Source organism: Zosterops lateralis, assembly GCF_965231275.1.
Source record: "Zosterops lateralis genome assembly, chromosome: Z".
NCBI classification, from domain to species: Eukaryota; Metazoa; Chordata; class Aves; order Passeriformes; family Zosteropidae; genus Zosterops; species Zosterops lateralis.
Genome location: NC_139800.1, coordinates 82,480,650 through 82,496,536, shown reverse-complemented (window position 1 = coordinate 82,496,536; position 15,887 = coordinate 82,480,650). Strand labels below are relative to the sequence as shown.

Genomic DNA, 15,887 nt, shown 5'->3' with positions numbered 1-15,887 from the left:
AATTAAGATGCAATGTGCTGACATGGAGTGGAGTTTTACAGTCTTTTTAATACAGATGTAATTTTAAAAATAATAGGTTTAAAATAGTAAAAAACCAAAAACTAATAGTTTTGCTAAATTACCTTTTTATTACATGGTTTCAATTACCATTTCCTCATCCTCCCACCCAACATGCAGATTGTTCTCTCGTTGCTCTGAAGGAAATTATGAGATGATAGAAGTACAGAAGATACTTCAACCAAATGTTAGAGCCTCAATTGAAAACACAAGTACACAGCATTCCCAGGATGATTTGTTGCAGCAAATTCTATAAAAGTTAACAGTTCCTAAAGATGTGTATAACTTATGGAGCATGGTTCTTGCATATGGTAATAGATTATCCTCCTAAACTCATCAGTTATTACATTTAATATGCACTATGCTAAAAATTACAAACAATAAAATGCTTTCATCCTGACTGTGATTTTTCATGTCTTTGAAGCCACCAGAAAGCTGAGATGGTTTTAGTTAAGGTATTACTCTACAGCATGAGGAAAATGTTATACTACAGGTGCAGGCAAGATTTAATCCACATGTTGTGAGGTTACGTATGGATATAAACAGTGGATTAATCCTTGGGTCCCTTCACTTCTGACTCTCCCAGTCAGAAGAAAAATGGCCTAATTCTGAAATTGTATGGTTCTCTGTGTTGTCAACAGCTTTTATTTCATCTGCAGAAGGTTCTGTGAGACAGAGCCCAACTGATCACCATTTCATCATAATTCATAACACTAAAGATCACAAAATATGTAGGAATATCCACACTGAGAGAAGGTACAGAGGTCACTGCTGCAGACAAAAATGAGCCCAGCCTCATAAAACCCACTCAGCCTTTCCTGCAGGACTGTCCCAACAATGACAAACCACGACACTGAGCTCAGGCAGCTCAGGTAATTCAGGTGAACAGTGTCACCGAGAAGACACACAAACCCTGTTCAAGAATGCTTTAAATACCTGAAATCAAATTTCAAGGTGTTCTAACAAGACCAAATTTAATACCTATTTGAGTACATAAAGTATTAATTCTCTTCCCTAATCTAATGAGCACAGCTTTTAATGCTTGGTGTTCTGTAGCTGAAGTTCACATTTGGAAACTCCAAATACTTTCTCAATACCTTTTTTTCAGTATCCTCCTCCTAAGGCATAAATATTTTACCGTAACAAAATCAGTTTTATTTCCAGAAAGACTGTAGTATAAGCACACTGATACATAAATCCACAGGACTTAAGATTTCCACAAAGAAATCTCTTTGACACTTAATATTCTGTGTTCTCAAAAAGAAAGGACATATGTGGTAAAGAAAGCTCAGAAAAAGGGAGCCTGTGACCACAACAAAGCAGAACTAGAACCCATTTCCAAACCCACATTACCTAAGAGATTCAATCCATATAACTTTTAAACATCTTTTTTGTTAATTTTTTTAAGAAAAGAGAGTAACCTAACTAAAGCAAATACCTGAAAGATTTATTTGGGGAATTTCCTATTTATCTATCAGCAACATGTACCTATTGTTGTATTTTGTATCTTGTACTCCATGATGTCATTTTCTAAAAAGGATATTTGTCAAATATAAACCTGTCAGGCTACAGTAGATCTGTGTTAAGATTAGCTCTCTATTCCACACCAATCTGCCTGACACAGCTATTACAGGACAGAAGTTGAGAACACGAGCAGGTTCAATCACTCTGTCCAGAATACAAAACCAGAACTGTTAGATGGAAAAGGTTTCATTTCTTTTCTTAGAAACTTCATAGAAGAGAAACCTATTGAGAGATACATGGGAATCTATAAAGCTCAATTTGCTATGATGCTTTTTAGGTACACACAAACACAAATCAATGGGAATCAGCGCAGATCTTCCTATTAAGTCAGACAACAATTTTACAGTTGTGATTCTTACACTTAAAAGCAGTAAATTTTAGACAGATGTATGCAACAAAAGCTAATCACAGCTTAGAACCAGAGCTAAAGCCAACCATTCATTCACATGGGACACAAATAGCAGCAAACACCTTGGATTTGAGGAGTCCTGAGCTTTGCAAACTTAATTTACGTTTCACCATGAAAAAACCCCAAAGTTCTTAAATCTGGGAAAAAAGAACTCTATTAAAAGCATATATATACTAGTAAAACTGAATTAAACAATATTGAGAAGCTGGGAATAAAGGGACCACTAACAATATAAAAATGTTTAAAGAGGGCAACAAGAAAGAAAGGTTCAAATGTCCTCAGCATGTTCATCCATGTACACAAGTCCTGTCTGCGCCACATGCTCTCCCCATGTTTTAAGGACTGTCCCCAAGTGAAGTTTTGGGCACGGGGAGAGGATGCACAGAAGGACACGTTCTCTGAGGAGCTGTAGGAGAGTTTCCCCCTCTCCAGGACAGCTGGGGATCAGCACAGGCAGGAAGGGCTCCCGTGACAGGCGGTAACAGCGGCGCAGCCCCTGTTGCCTCAGACACAACCCTGTTGTGTCTGAGGCAGGTACGCTGTAAAATTTCAATGATGCCTTTAAATTCTAATGGTTTCAAGCTGCCGTAGACTTCTGCAGCCATCAAAAATAATCTGTCATGGGACTAAGGGGTATGAACATCATGTCAGAGCCACTCTGCTGTTAGATTTATTGGAGGGTAAAGCATGTCATTTATGCATCAACTCACAGGAGAAAAAAGCAATCCCTATGAAGTCAATCTAATAATAGACTGGAAAGCAATGATTACTGTTTCATGTGCAGCAGCTATTTGTAGCAGAAGTTGGCCTAATTCAGCAGGCCTTGCCTGTCAGAGCTCTGGGATTAGCAAGTGTTTAGATGAAAATCTATCGGGAAACATCAAGAAATGGTTTAATGAAGAACAAAAGTCTTCATTGTTATGTTTAATATTTGCTGAAACTTTTCCATTTCCACCACTATATTTCTAAAAAGCTTACTGGAAGTGACATCCCAAATAGAACACAAATGTTGAGCAACTGCAACTTCAAATTATCTACCCCAGTTCTCTGCAATTTCACTGCAAAAATCTGCTCTCACTCTTCTCCTGTGGGCGGAATGCCCTGAAATTGCAAGTGCAAGATTTTTTAAAGACATGACTAATAATCATGGCCTCACTGTACTACACACATTTTTCCACCATCTAAATATTTCATATCTATTGACTAATCAACTTTGCCAGTCCCCATGTGGCATAACCCAACTGCTGGCATCATGCTGGAGGAGTGGCAGCAGGATGACAGACAGCTGCCAGTCTGTCACCCAGACACAGAAATGTCACCAGAAGGTGCCAAGTGAGTCCCCAGACCATCCCAGTGCCAGGAGCCAGGCACCTGGGAGTGTCGTAAACATTCTCACTTTTTGAAACTATTGAAAAAAAATAATAATAATAATCTCAAATCCTTTAATTAGGTTCAAATTCCAATGTTAACTAACCCTGGGCAAGATGACGCCTTTCATCTTCCTTCATTCATTAAGTAGAATTATAACTAACCCAGAGAAGATATTTCAATTCTGTCTCATTTAAAGACATTGTTGTTCATCATAGAACACAATGAATGTCTCAAACTGAGAATCCAAGACATTTCTAGCTAAAGAAAACATCAGGAGTTAATCTGATTAATACATACACATTGCAATAGCTAATTGTCTCCAGTGAAATTCCCAGCAAAGAATGAGAAAGGAAGAGAAAATAAGGCACTCCAGTGTACTTTCATGTGAATGTAGGAGGCATTGGGGGAACATTTAGCCACATCACAAGTTCACATCCTCTACCAGAAAATCACCCACCCATCAGGAAAGCATCAGCAGGTCCAGGTATTTCTTCTAAATGTGCAGAAATGGACAAGCACAGACTGCTCCACCTGTAGTAAATACTGACATGGTTACAAGTCTGGCCTGGCAAGATCAGTGTCAACCTACTCATTCTCATCAATTTAACTCATGAATCCTCAGAGTCACAGTTAAACCAAGATCAACCAACACTGCATACATTCTGCACTTCAGAAGATGTTTCATTTTTAATCTGAAATTTAATATAAAATCTAAGAGGAAGTTATTATATTTTACTCCAACTGCTTGATGAAATGAATCTTGACAACTCCTTTTAGACACAGGATAACTCCTTTTACACAAACCAAATTTATTTCATTTTGTAAAATAAGCATGCATAAAGTTGAAAAAAAATTAAAAGTGAGACTGAAAACAATTCAAAGTTTCTTGAGCACATCTTAAAAGGGACAATTATGAATGCTTTGTATTTGTTAAAAATCATCATTCCACAACAATATTTAACTGCTCCCCCAATCACAGCTGAATGGCATCCCAGAAAATCCATGGCAAAATTTCCACTTGTAACTTCACAGATGTGTAAGACCAGACTTTGATGATGCACAGAATGTAAGTACTACACTTGTATTACTGGCTATCACCTAGCAAAAAACATGAGTGATAACTCATGTTAGATGTCACAGTTCACTCATTATTTGGAGACCAAAATGTTTTCTTGAGCTGTAGAACACAGAAACAGAAAATTAGCTCACTACCAAGACCAGTTAGTTCCTCAACTAACACAGCGTGTAATCATTTTAGCCTTGAAAAATACACAGGTAGCACATCCAAAACTAAGTCCTATTTTACTGTCTCCTAAACTATTGTGATCTGAGTATCATTTTCACTGTGTCAACACAGAGTTCCACAGGGATATCACACAAATACAGCTCTGGACCAGTGCTGCTCCAGAGATCAGGATCTGAACATCTCTCTGTCCATTCCTCCTCAAATTCCTGATCCTGGCAGAGAACCTTCTGATCTCAAGAGCTTTGCTGCACTTTCTCTCTCATCCCAACCTTTCCCAATCCTCCTCCTTTAGCAAGTGGCACAGATAGGACTGGCTTGAGCACAAGAAACCCACCCAAAGCCACCCCAGGACTTACTGCATCCTCTTTCTATCTCTTTTGTATCACTCCTTCTCTTTATTGCCTGGAAATAAACGCTACCTTGAAAGGAAAAGAAAAACTATCATGGAGCATTTCTAGGATGGCTCTGCTTTTCCAATCAGGAGCTGGGTGCAGAAGATTTTGGAGCGGGCCACAGTATGGGAATGGCTCAGCTAATTGAGGGCAACCTCAAGGTCAACACAAACTGTGGTGCAGACATAAAAGTCAAGGGTGAAAAAATAAAAAAGACAGAGTCATATGATGCAAGGAAAAGTGGAGATCAGTAGAGACACAACAGAAGGATGTGTCTGTATCAATCGGTAAAAAAAATTCTTCCCAGGATATTTTCCTGAGTGCAATCTACAGTGAAAACTTACCATAAATGAACAAAAGTTCTCAACAGGATTAGGACTCATGCTTAGTTAATGTAGACTGATAAACTACTCTGAAGAAATATTATCTGTAATTAAAATTTGTAATAAACCAGTTCCAAAACAGGAAGGCCAAAACAATTCATGGTGCATTTCCTTGACATTTAATAGGTTTGAATAAGAGATTCTGCTGACCAGTTTTCAGCAATCTAACCCAGCCACAAACACAAAACAGTCTTCTGAAGCTTTACACTGACTAATCTAATGAATTTCAGGAGAAAAAAAATCCCTTGAGATCAATATATCCATATACTACACCGGACTCCACAGGACAAGGGAAGTACTAAACCCCCCAGGGCAGAGCCCTCTGAATTGCCACTGAGAGATGGCAAAGTTTTCTGGGTCAGCTGAATTTGAATAATAGAGTGTTCTTAGCCCAAATAACCTATTGACTTCCATACCTAACAAAATGGAGAGGCTCTTTCATGTGCCTCCTAGATTTAGCAGCTGTTGCTCTGACACTGTCAGCAACGCATCCATCTTAATCACAGTATGATCCTTTCAACTTCCCTTTCTTTTTCCTTCCTCCAACCCCTCAGCTCCAAGCTCTGTGTGCAACCAGGAGTTAAAACAATCTCCCTGGTCTCTCCAGCACGATGCCTCTTTGGTTTTGCATCTGATACATGTGCATCTCCCAGTTTTTGTTCTGCACATATAGGAAGCCTATATTTGGATGCCTATGGGAGGTGCCTTCAGGCTGTTTTTGCTCTGCTATTCTAAAGCACTCTGCTGTAGCAACTCCCCTGTAACTTGCCTTGCCCATCACCACAGGCACTTTACTTTTTATCCTCATTATTCTTTCTGATTTTTCTTTGCTCGAAATAAAAGCCTCCATATGTTTTGCTCTTCTTTTATTGGAAGATGCTAATGCTGTGTACCAGAGGGCACAGTCAGATGAGGGATTGCCATTTGGACAGAATTATACACCCAATTACTGCCTAGGGTGTATCACCTGTATGAGTGCTTTCAGCACATCTCAGCTCTGTTTCTGACAGAATTGAAGGCAATATTTTACTGCTGGAAAACAATATTTAGTGCTTTCCAAAGGAGTATTTTTTCTGTCAAAGTCATTCAAATTACCTAGTACTTAATGGCCTACAATTCTCTGTAGATGTATTTCTAGTTCTTAAAAATGTGACCCATCTGAATTTTAAGCATTTTTAAAGCAAGAGCTCAGCCATATGCACTTGTAGTTAATTTAAAACCATATTCAAACTCTTCTCATTTGGGTTCTCATCTGAAAAAGTGAACTATTACTTTAAATGTATCAATCACAACAGATCAGGAGTTCCTTAAAAAGAAACCAATTCTGTTTCGCCAGCAAGGCATGAGGAGCCAGCACATCTGAAACAGCTTTGGTGTGCTGGGTAATTCACATTCACTGACTGGATTAGCTGAAATAAGCATAATAAATGAAAGAGAATAAAATAAAAAACAATTTCACACTAAGGGAAGGCTTGACTTATAGGAAGTGGCAGCTCTGATGGCCCAAGGCACAGAATTAGTTTTGCCACTCGATAATTTGACTGATTCACTCGAGTGGCCAGAAAAGGACATTTTCTGCCTGATTTCAGTGTAATGAAGTCACCTGCTCTGTGACTGCCAGGGCCAAACCAAGTGCAGCACCAGGACCAGGACCAGGCTTCTTGCTCTGTGAGATCCAACTACAGCTGCACACTTGCCTTTTTTCATGTGAAACCATACAAGCACCATGAAAATTACCTGTTCCATTCATTTCCCTATTTACAGAGAGCTTGGGGCTACTGCTAGGATGTTCTCTTAGTTCTGCTGCATATCCCAGCAAAGAGCCTGTGCTCTCCCTTTTTTAACAAAGGAGGTGACAAAGGCAAAGACAGAAAAAACAGTCATTCCAAGAGACTACAAATATGTATGACATTTTTTTCTTAATTAGGAATGATTATGAAATTCTTTATAAACAATTACAGCAGATTTTACATTAAAATTATGAAACATCCGTTAAATATAATTTTCCTTCTCACACATCTTATATAAAAAGACTGTAACATACAGGCAGAGATTTGGGAACACATCTGAACAACTTGCATGACACGATGTCAGTTTTATTCCTGCTTTGCTGAGCTGGGGTCAGACTGGTAAATGTAATATATGTGCTCATCTTTAGGGATATGCCCAATTTCACTGGTTATTATTTACAGCTAACCTTTCAGGGTAATGACTGTATACTGCATGTCAAAGGAACAAAATGTTATACTGCTATTGAAGAGAATATTTTCTCCTTTTTACGCAAATATTAGAGATTGAGACTGCCCTAGTCAGGAGAGATAATCTACTTAGAAATATTATTATTTTCATTAAAGCACATCCTATCAATATGCAAATGCAAAAAACCAGTAATTAACGATTTTATTTTTTACAATTGTTGAACAGCAAAACCAAACATGTAATATGCATCAAAATGATTTAACATTTTATAACCAATTTTCTAGTTGACATATGTTAGTGCATGATTCATCTACGTTTTTCAGAATCAAAGTCCATGATCTGGCAAACTAATTCTGTTAATAAAACAAAAAGGTGACCTTGCTTAATTTAATAAGTCTGTGTAGAAATACTCTTTCAACATGTTAAAGAATTACAAAAAGGTTATCATAGCTTGCTTTCATGGGAGAGTACTCTACCTTTTCCAGCTCATTTCTCAGGCTTTTACTGTAATTCAATAGATTACATAAAAACAATGTAGATCATTATATTTTAATAAAGGCTTTCCTTTCCTAATAAAATGTCTGTCATTTATATTCAGACATGTATTATATAAAATGCTTCTATTTCTTGAAGTGCAGCTTTTCCTATTCAAGTCACAGGAGGAATTTCTATTTTTCATGAAGGATTTTCAGCACGAATTTGGTTTCTAGATTCAATCCTCCAGAACTGCAGGGCCTACATTTATCTTCCAGAGAGGTATAACCCAGGATCAGCAGAACCAGCTGCCACCAGCAAACCAAGAGGCATCTCTGTTCAGCAGAGGATGCTGCACAATACTACACTCCTAAAGTCAGATTGTTTTGCTTCATACCAATTAATGTTCACTATGATTAAACAGTTTATTCAACTAACCTATACAACTATAAACCTGTATAAAACTGTACAACTAAAATACTTTATACAACAGAAATACATTTCCACTGAAATCTCATTACAACCTGACTTAATGAGAGTGATCAGGCAATGAATCTATTTCAATTATTCTTGCTTCCAAATAAAAATCTGCACCTCTTCAGACTGCTCAGAAAGAGATGTTTCCTGTTCACCACGAATTCTAATTTGTTGCCAGCCCTCGGCATCACGTTCTATTGCTTGGGAAGGGCTGAGAGAAGAGCACATTGCTCCTGCACAGGAGGAGACATCACTCCAGCCAAGGTGGGATCCTGGGATCAGGCACTGACTGCATTTGCAATTTTGCAAAGAATCCTTACAGAACTTGTTCCCCAAAACTCTGTGGGAAGTAGGGAAACACTTGTGTTTAAGATACCAAGTAATCCAAGCCAAATCAGTGGGATTATTTGTTTGCTGAAGCATTTGCCTCATGTTCCTACAGGACAAGGACCAGAGCACAAACACATTTAAAGTAACAGTGAAAGCACTCAAGACCTGATCAGAACTATGGAACCACCTGGATTTGAGTACACACTTCATGCTTATTTTTTAAACCAGTGAGATTTGTTATCTCTTTTTCCAGCCTAACTTCACCAGTGTTGTTATACCAAGAATTTTGTCAAAATACAGCTTTATAAAGCTTTCTTTTAGGAAACCACACTACTCCAATGTAATGTAGATCTGAATGCTGTTTTTCAAGAGAATATTATTTATGTAAACATAGCAGCCTTTAGCATTGCAAGAAGATGATGGAACAGCATTTTTCTGCAACCAGAGGTGTATTATCCGTGCAGTTAAAATTATATCTATTTATTTTCAGGTCACAGAAGTAAGAATTTAAGTGTGTGGATATAACTTGAGTTTAACACGTCTTTGAAGTACTGCTGGATACACAAAATGTAGTCAGTGTGGGAATCTTACACAAACATAGATACATTTAACTCCATGTGTTTGTGATACTGGTATTTGTTGTTGAACTGTTTGTTCAACTTTATCAAAGTTACTGTAAAGGAAAGCAAAACCAATTCAGTTATAACAGTGTTATTGCCAAAACAGTCCTCCAGAAAACAGGGAGTGCTGAAGGCAAATCCTTCACACCTCCTGATGCTATTTATGACTTTAAGGCACTTCTTAACAATAACTTAGAAGAGCTAAAAAAGCTTTCAAAGTCAGCTGAAGACAAGAGAGAGAGAGAAACAGGCAGGTCTTATGTTCACTACAGAGCTCAGTGCCATGAGACAGGGGACTAACAGAAAAGCTGTAGGAAAGAATGGTACAGATGCTAAAAACAGAGAGATGTAAACTTAATGGTTTTGCTAATTCTGTAACACTTCAGCCAGCTTTTCAAACACTTCCCTTCCACCTGCAGATCAAGGCAAACTCAGGGCAGCCCTACCCTGACTGGCAGGAAGATACAGTTTTAATCCTCTCAGTGTGACCACCCTGCTTGAACTTTGTTTTCTCTAAAGAAGTAGGAACACAGTAGGATTAAAAAAAAAATTACAAATGCATAAAAATCGAAGTCTATTCCTGAGTTTCACACTTCTTGGACAGTAATTAGTAGCTGAGTCTAAGTGTAAATTAAATTTACAACAAGGTTAACCATTCAGCAAAATCTCCACAGCTTTAGCTATTCATTTGTCAAAAACGTAATGTCCCACTCGACAGAGCAGACACTGAAAATGGATCCTTAAAGAAAGATAATATTAAAAGAGAAAAGGAAAGAGAGGAACTGAGTGACTCACAGTCACCAAGTATAGTTCTCAGATTATCAGAACTCTACTGAATGGCTGTATTAAAAGAGTAATGATATGATCCTGCATTCCTCATTCACTCCAATTCAGGCTCCCTTCAGCACAGAAATCTGCTGGCATGAGATGGGTGGTACTCAATCATGCTGCACACATGGTCTTTAATTTTAAAATCCAGTTAAATAGATGTTCTAACATCATTTTTTATCTAAGAACATTTCATGATAAAATGAAAGAGCGCACATGTAACTTATTTGTCAGCTTCACTGTGTAGTGGATAACTTTCCTATGTTACTCACACGAGCTTTCATTTCCCAAATCTATCTGCATTCATTATGACAGTAAAAATGAAGAGTTGCTAAAGAGACGTATGCATTTTTATTATTGTTTGAAAAAATAGATCTTTCCACAGTCCTTTGAGCTTCTGAGTGTGTGATTTGTATAAAATATTTCTCATTTTGGGGACACAGCAGATGGAGTGCAGGGCACTGTGGGATATGCCATTTATCACAATGACAGTGCGTAGGTAGCACTGATCCTCTCACCACAGGGGGAAGCTCGAGCTGCAAATGTGGAGCAGCATTAAAAGCCCGACGAGTGGAGTTTGGCAACACTTGTACTACTCATTAACTTAATCATATTAATTTATTAGCCATATATATCAAAGTAATTCACTACTGAATTGTCACCAAGAACAATTTATAAACTGTTAACGTTCCCCATAGGGGAATAGGGAGTGTTGTGGCATCCTTAATCAGTGTGTTTGCCTTTGATTAAAAATAATAATTTCTTCCAAGCCAGGTAATGCCAACAACGACAAAGTCCTGCATATGTTTCTCATTATAAATGGAACTTTCAAATGTCACCTACGACAACAAAAAAAAAAAAAAAAAAAAAAAAAAAAAAAAAAAAAAAAAAAAAAAAAAGGGGTAATTGTAAACAGCGAAATGAGCCACAGAAATGGGATGTAAACACAGAAATGTTCAGTTAAATGCTGGAAGTGAAGAGAGGGTCCAAGGGATTGCTGGCAGCAGGAGCTGCCACAGGCTGTGCTGGCTGATGTGTGCCCACCTTGATAAACACAACTGGGCACCAGAGACCCCAAAAGCCTCCAATCTCCTTCACTCCTCTAACAGGGAAACACCACATCAAAATGCCCAAAGACTGCAGCAAATCCTACTCTATCCTCCCTTTTCTGAATAAAGACTAAGTGGCTGCTGCTGAACTGAAGGAACACATGAAGTTTCCATATCCTGTAAGCTGCTCTATTTGAGCATCACAATGATGTGACTTGGTGCTGCTATTAAAATATTAACTCCACTGAATTATTAACTACCTGAAACTATTAAGTTCACAACAGATTCTTTTAACTATTAATAAGACAAAACTGTTCTGAAAAAAGTATTTGTATCTGTACAAATGAGTCAATATTTTAAACACTGCATTCTTAAAAACTCAAGACAAAGTGTCTATTTTAACTGCTTACAAAATAAAAAAATAATTTGAAGAGGGGAGAAACTAACACAGCTGATAATGAAAACAGTAGTTTATCTTACACACTGGCAATGCAGGTGGTTTGCTTCTGTCTGAGTACTCATGTGAAAAAGCCTTTTTTTCCTCTTCTCACATATTTCCCCACCAGCCAGGCTTCCTGCCATCCCTGTGCTGAGCCCCGAGCAGCTCCTAGCCCTAAATCCTCACTGTGATCCCTCTGCTGACCTGCTAGCTGTCCCCTGCCAGCCCCACCAGGCTGCCACAGCTCTGGGCAGCAGAGCCCAGAAAATGTCAGCAGAGATGTTTCACACAGGCTTGTGCCCATCACCCTGACACCCAACCTGCCCAGGACTCACAGCTCCAGCTGCAGGACCCAGCCCATGGGCACTCACACAGATCCTAAAAATCCCAAATCCCTCAAAAACTGCCCCACGTAGCTGCTGGGTGTCCTGTAGCACCATCTCACAAAGTTCTACTGCCAGGAGGATTTTCTCCATGAGCCACCCTCTCCTGTACCTTCAAGAGAAAATGAAGCAGCCCCCAGAGTATTTTTACTGAAATAATAGCAGCCATTCTACAAACTGAACAGAGAAAAACTGTAATGAAGGTAGAGTGGCTTTCTAACCTTTTGTGAGGACAACCTAGAGGAAGGGTAGGAGGACTGGAGTTGCACAGATAACTATCAAAAGATCCAACTACTGTTTCAGCTTCATTCCATATGAACAGTTTGCTGAACCATTGACTTCAATCATGTAACAGATTTCAGCTTCTCTCCACACAGCAAACTAGTGCTTCAGACCCAAAACTTCCCTGAGAGTCTATTCCTCGGGTAAGTCCCAGCTGTCTTGTTAAGATACACTGATGATAAAGACTTGTACATTAATGGAGATAAAGCCTTTTTGTTGGTCATGTCACTTCATCCCACAGCACTGTTTGAAGGACTGAGCCTTTGATGACCATCCCTCTGTGACACGCAGGTTTTTAGCTTTGCCCTCACAGCAGGGGCACCACACTGATTCCCACATTTCCTACACCAATACAAAAAGGGAAAACACTTTCTCCTAAGTTAACATGAAATGGACAGTGCTTAACATCAGCTCCTGAAGGATGCAGTCATGGCATGGTTCCTGTGCTGCCTCCACAGCCCTTCCCCGGGGTCTGCATCCCACACACACCACCTCATCTTCCTCAGCCACAACACTAACCCAGATGTAACCCGAATAATCCCATTCCCCCAAGGTGGAAAGTACCTACAAACATTTAAAAAGGTCGAGGCTTCACTTGCAGCTCCTTCACGTGTTATTCAGGTCTAAGAGTAGATGGAGCGCGCTGAGCCAAGAGGTCAAAAAAATACCCTCCACACTGGGAAATGCAGTGTGCCTAATTTAACTACCTGTTTATTATGTGAAAATGACCACGTAAACTGAGCTGACACAAACCAAATGGGTGATGAAAATAACAGCACATTTCAAGGAGTGGAAACACAGATGGCTCGTCTGAGTCTGCAGGAAGTTACTAATCATCACTCTGTAATACCCCCTCCAGACAGAGCTGCCAGCTCTGCAGCCACAACTGCGACTCCTCGAGACCCATCCATCTAACCAAGAGCCAGCCACGACGCCACTGCCTCCACTTCAGCTTGACAAGCAGGCTGAAGAGGAGGCAAAAATGAAGAAATGCCATGCTGGATGAATCATGCTGCATTTGCTGATGTGGAGCCTGTTACTAAAATGAAGAAAACAACTCAGAGGCTAAGCTGGACACAGAAATGAGGGAGCCACATAAGAAGAGTGATTTTTTTTTATTATTATTATTTTTTTTTTACTTAGAATAATGTAGGCAGACTAACATTAGCATCTGCATATCTGTGCTGTCGTTAGAATGGGCAAGATCAGACACAAGGATTATCAAGGACAAGAGGACATCCAGAGGAAATTGCTTCAAGCAATTACGCTGCAGTTAGAGGGGACCAGTAACCAAAGAAGTCCTTAAGATGTAAAAACTCTGTCTTGCCTCCCTATCAGCCTCTGCTCTTCTAGAAGGGATGGATCCAACTCTCCCATGCTGCAGTCCTGGTCCTGCTCCCCTCCCACAGCCATCCAAACATCCACATGGGAGCTGGGAGTAGCATTTATTCTAGTCTACTGCCCATCATTTGGGCATCTGGAAGAAGAAAAACCTCTGTTCTGTGACAAGTGTTAAACCCCATTTTTCTATTTCAGCCAAAGAAAATAATCCAGTCCCAAAGTACTGCAGGCACCCAGAGTAAAGCAACCAGTAATTTGAGTGTAAGGAGGTACAAATGAAGCCAATGGCGGCTTCATGCCTGGGTTGCTCCACCGAGAGCCGGAACAGCAAAGATCCCCACGGAGTTTACAAGAGGCTCTTTTGGCACCTTTGCTTGCTCAGCAACTCCCCAGCTCTCACCCTGTCCTCTCCCTAGGAACAAGATTAGCCCCATCTTGGGACTGTCCTGCTGGCTTTGGGGCCACCCCAGCCACGGGGACCCCCCTTGTCTGCAGCCTCTGGTGACACCACCACGCTCTGAAATGGGCACTGCCCCCTCTGAGCTGCTCCCAAACCCTCCTCAGTCACTCCAGGCACACTGTCTGGGACTCAACAAGGTTTTCCCAAGGTCAGGGAGGTGGCTGCCCTGACAGACACCCCTCCCACCGTGGGCTAAATACAGGGGATGGATGGAGCCCACCCACACTTCAGGCACCAGACAACTCCCAGCAGCCTGGAAACTCAACTTAATAATCCTCTACTCAGACTGTGTGCTACTCAAAATATCTGTGAGACACAGAATGTGTCTGTGGTACTTCACTATGCACCCCCAACACACCGCATCCTAAAATATTTCCCAGTTTGAAGCAATATGGCAGTCTGTGTGACTTGGTGTCCTATTTGCAAACACACACACACAGAGTGGAAAAGTAACATGGAATATTCTGGATTTCAGAGAAGAACTTATCAATGCAAGGGGCTCTTGCACTTTCCTGTCTATCAGTAATAACAGAAAGAAGAATCCATGAAATTCCTGAGCTGAGAACACAACAGAGATACTAAAAAACTCTTCATTTATAAACTACAGGAGGGAAATCACAGTTCTGGATCTGTGTCACAAACATGAGCAGTGCATGAAGCTGCAGCAGTCCAACTGTGGCACGGGGCTCTGGTCAAGTCTTTCATACTTTGTTAACTGCTCCTGCTAATGCTGCTGTAAATATTGTTTATAGGAATGCTCTTTCCCTCCTTCCACAGGGAAGGGACTGGCTCCCTATGACATCCTGGGGACACCTGGAGCTGCAGGAAAATTAAAGCTCTCCCTGTGTCACTCAGTTGCAGTGCACAGGTTCTGCAAGGAGAGTGATCTGCGACATCAGGAGAGATGGCACTCCACTCCCAGAAAGGATCTTCTTTAATTGCTTTTCCTCTTACATATTCTATGACTTTATAGTCTCCTAAACACTTCACTATGTTTGGTTATTTGGGAATTACAGTTTATTTAGACTGGACTTGGACAGCAATCCTAAAACTGCTAAGACTGTTGAATATTTAAGCAGTTACTTTTATGAATACAGCCTGTAAAGACAGCTTTATTATGAAAATCAACTTACCTTTAGCATACAGCAATTAATAAAAAATTAAAACACTCATCAGGACAGCAGAAGATTTAATTTAAACTCTATTAATAAATCAATGAAGTGAAATTAAATACTACGCATTAAATTATGTTTATAATTCCACATATTTTCATGCTAGATTTTTCACTTTATGATACCGAAAGCAGATTATTAAAGCAACGTGGACTTATCTGCTTTTCAAGTGTTTCTTCTGTAATTCCTACAAACATCTCTGTCTCTCCCCAGCACACATTAATGGGGTTACAATACATCAGGCATTAGCCACGCTGCTCAGATCCCACGAGAACTAAAACACACATGCATTTCAAAGAAGCAATGCCTCTTACAGGCCTCCCAGACAATAGTTCAACTTCTCAGGTTGGTGGGGTTTTTTTTCCTTGCCTTTACTAAAATAACACATTTAATGGAATTTCCTGTAAGGAAATTACAATTAATAAAGAACTGAATTACAAATCCATTAGAT

At 39.7% G+C, this 15,887-nt stretch overlaps 1 protein-coding gene across 3 annotated transcripts in view; it reads right to left on the bottom strand.

The window, feature by feature from the left end:
• Window positions 1–15,887, bottom strand: part of LOC310922957 (dachshund homolog 2-like) — a gene marked incomplete at its 5' end in the record, with an annotated part of 246,143 nt that overhangs the window by 108,173 nt on the left and 122,083 nt on the right. The window lies entirely within an intron of this gene.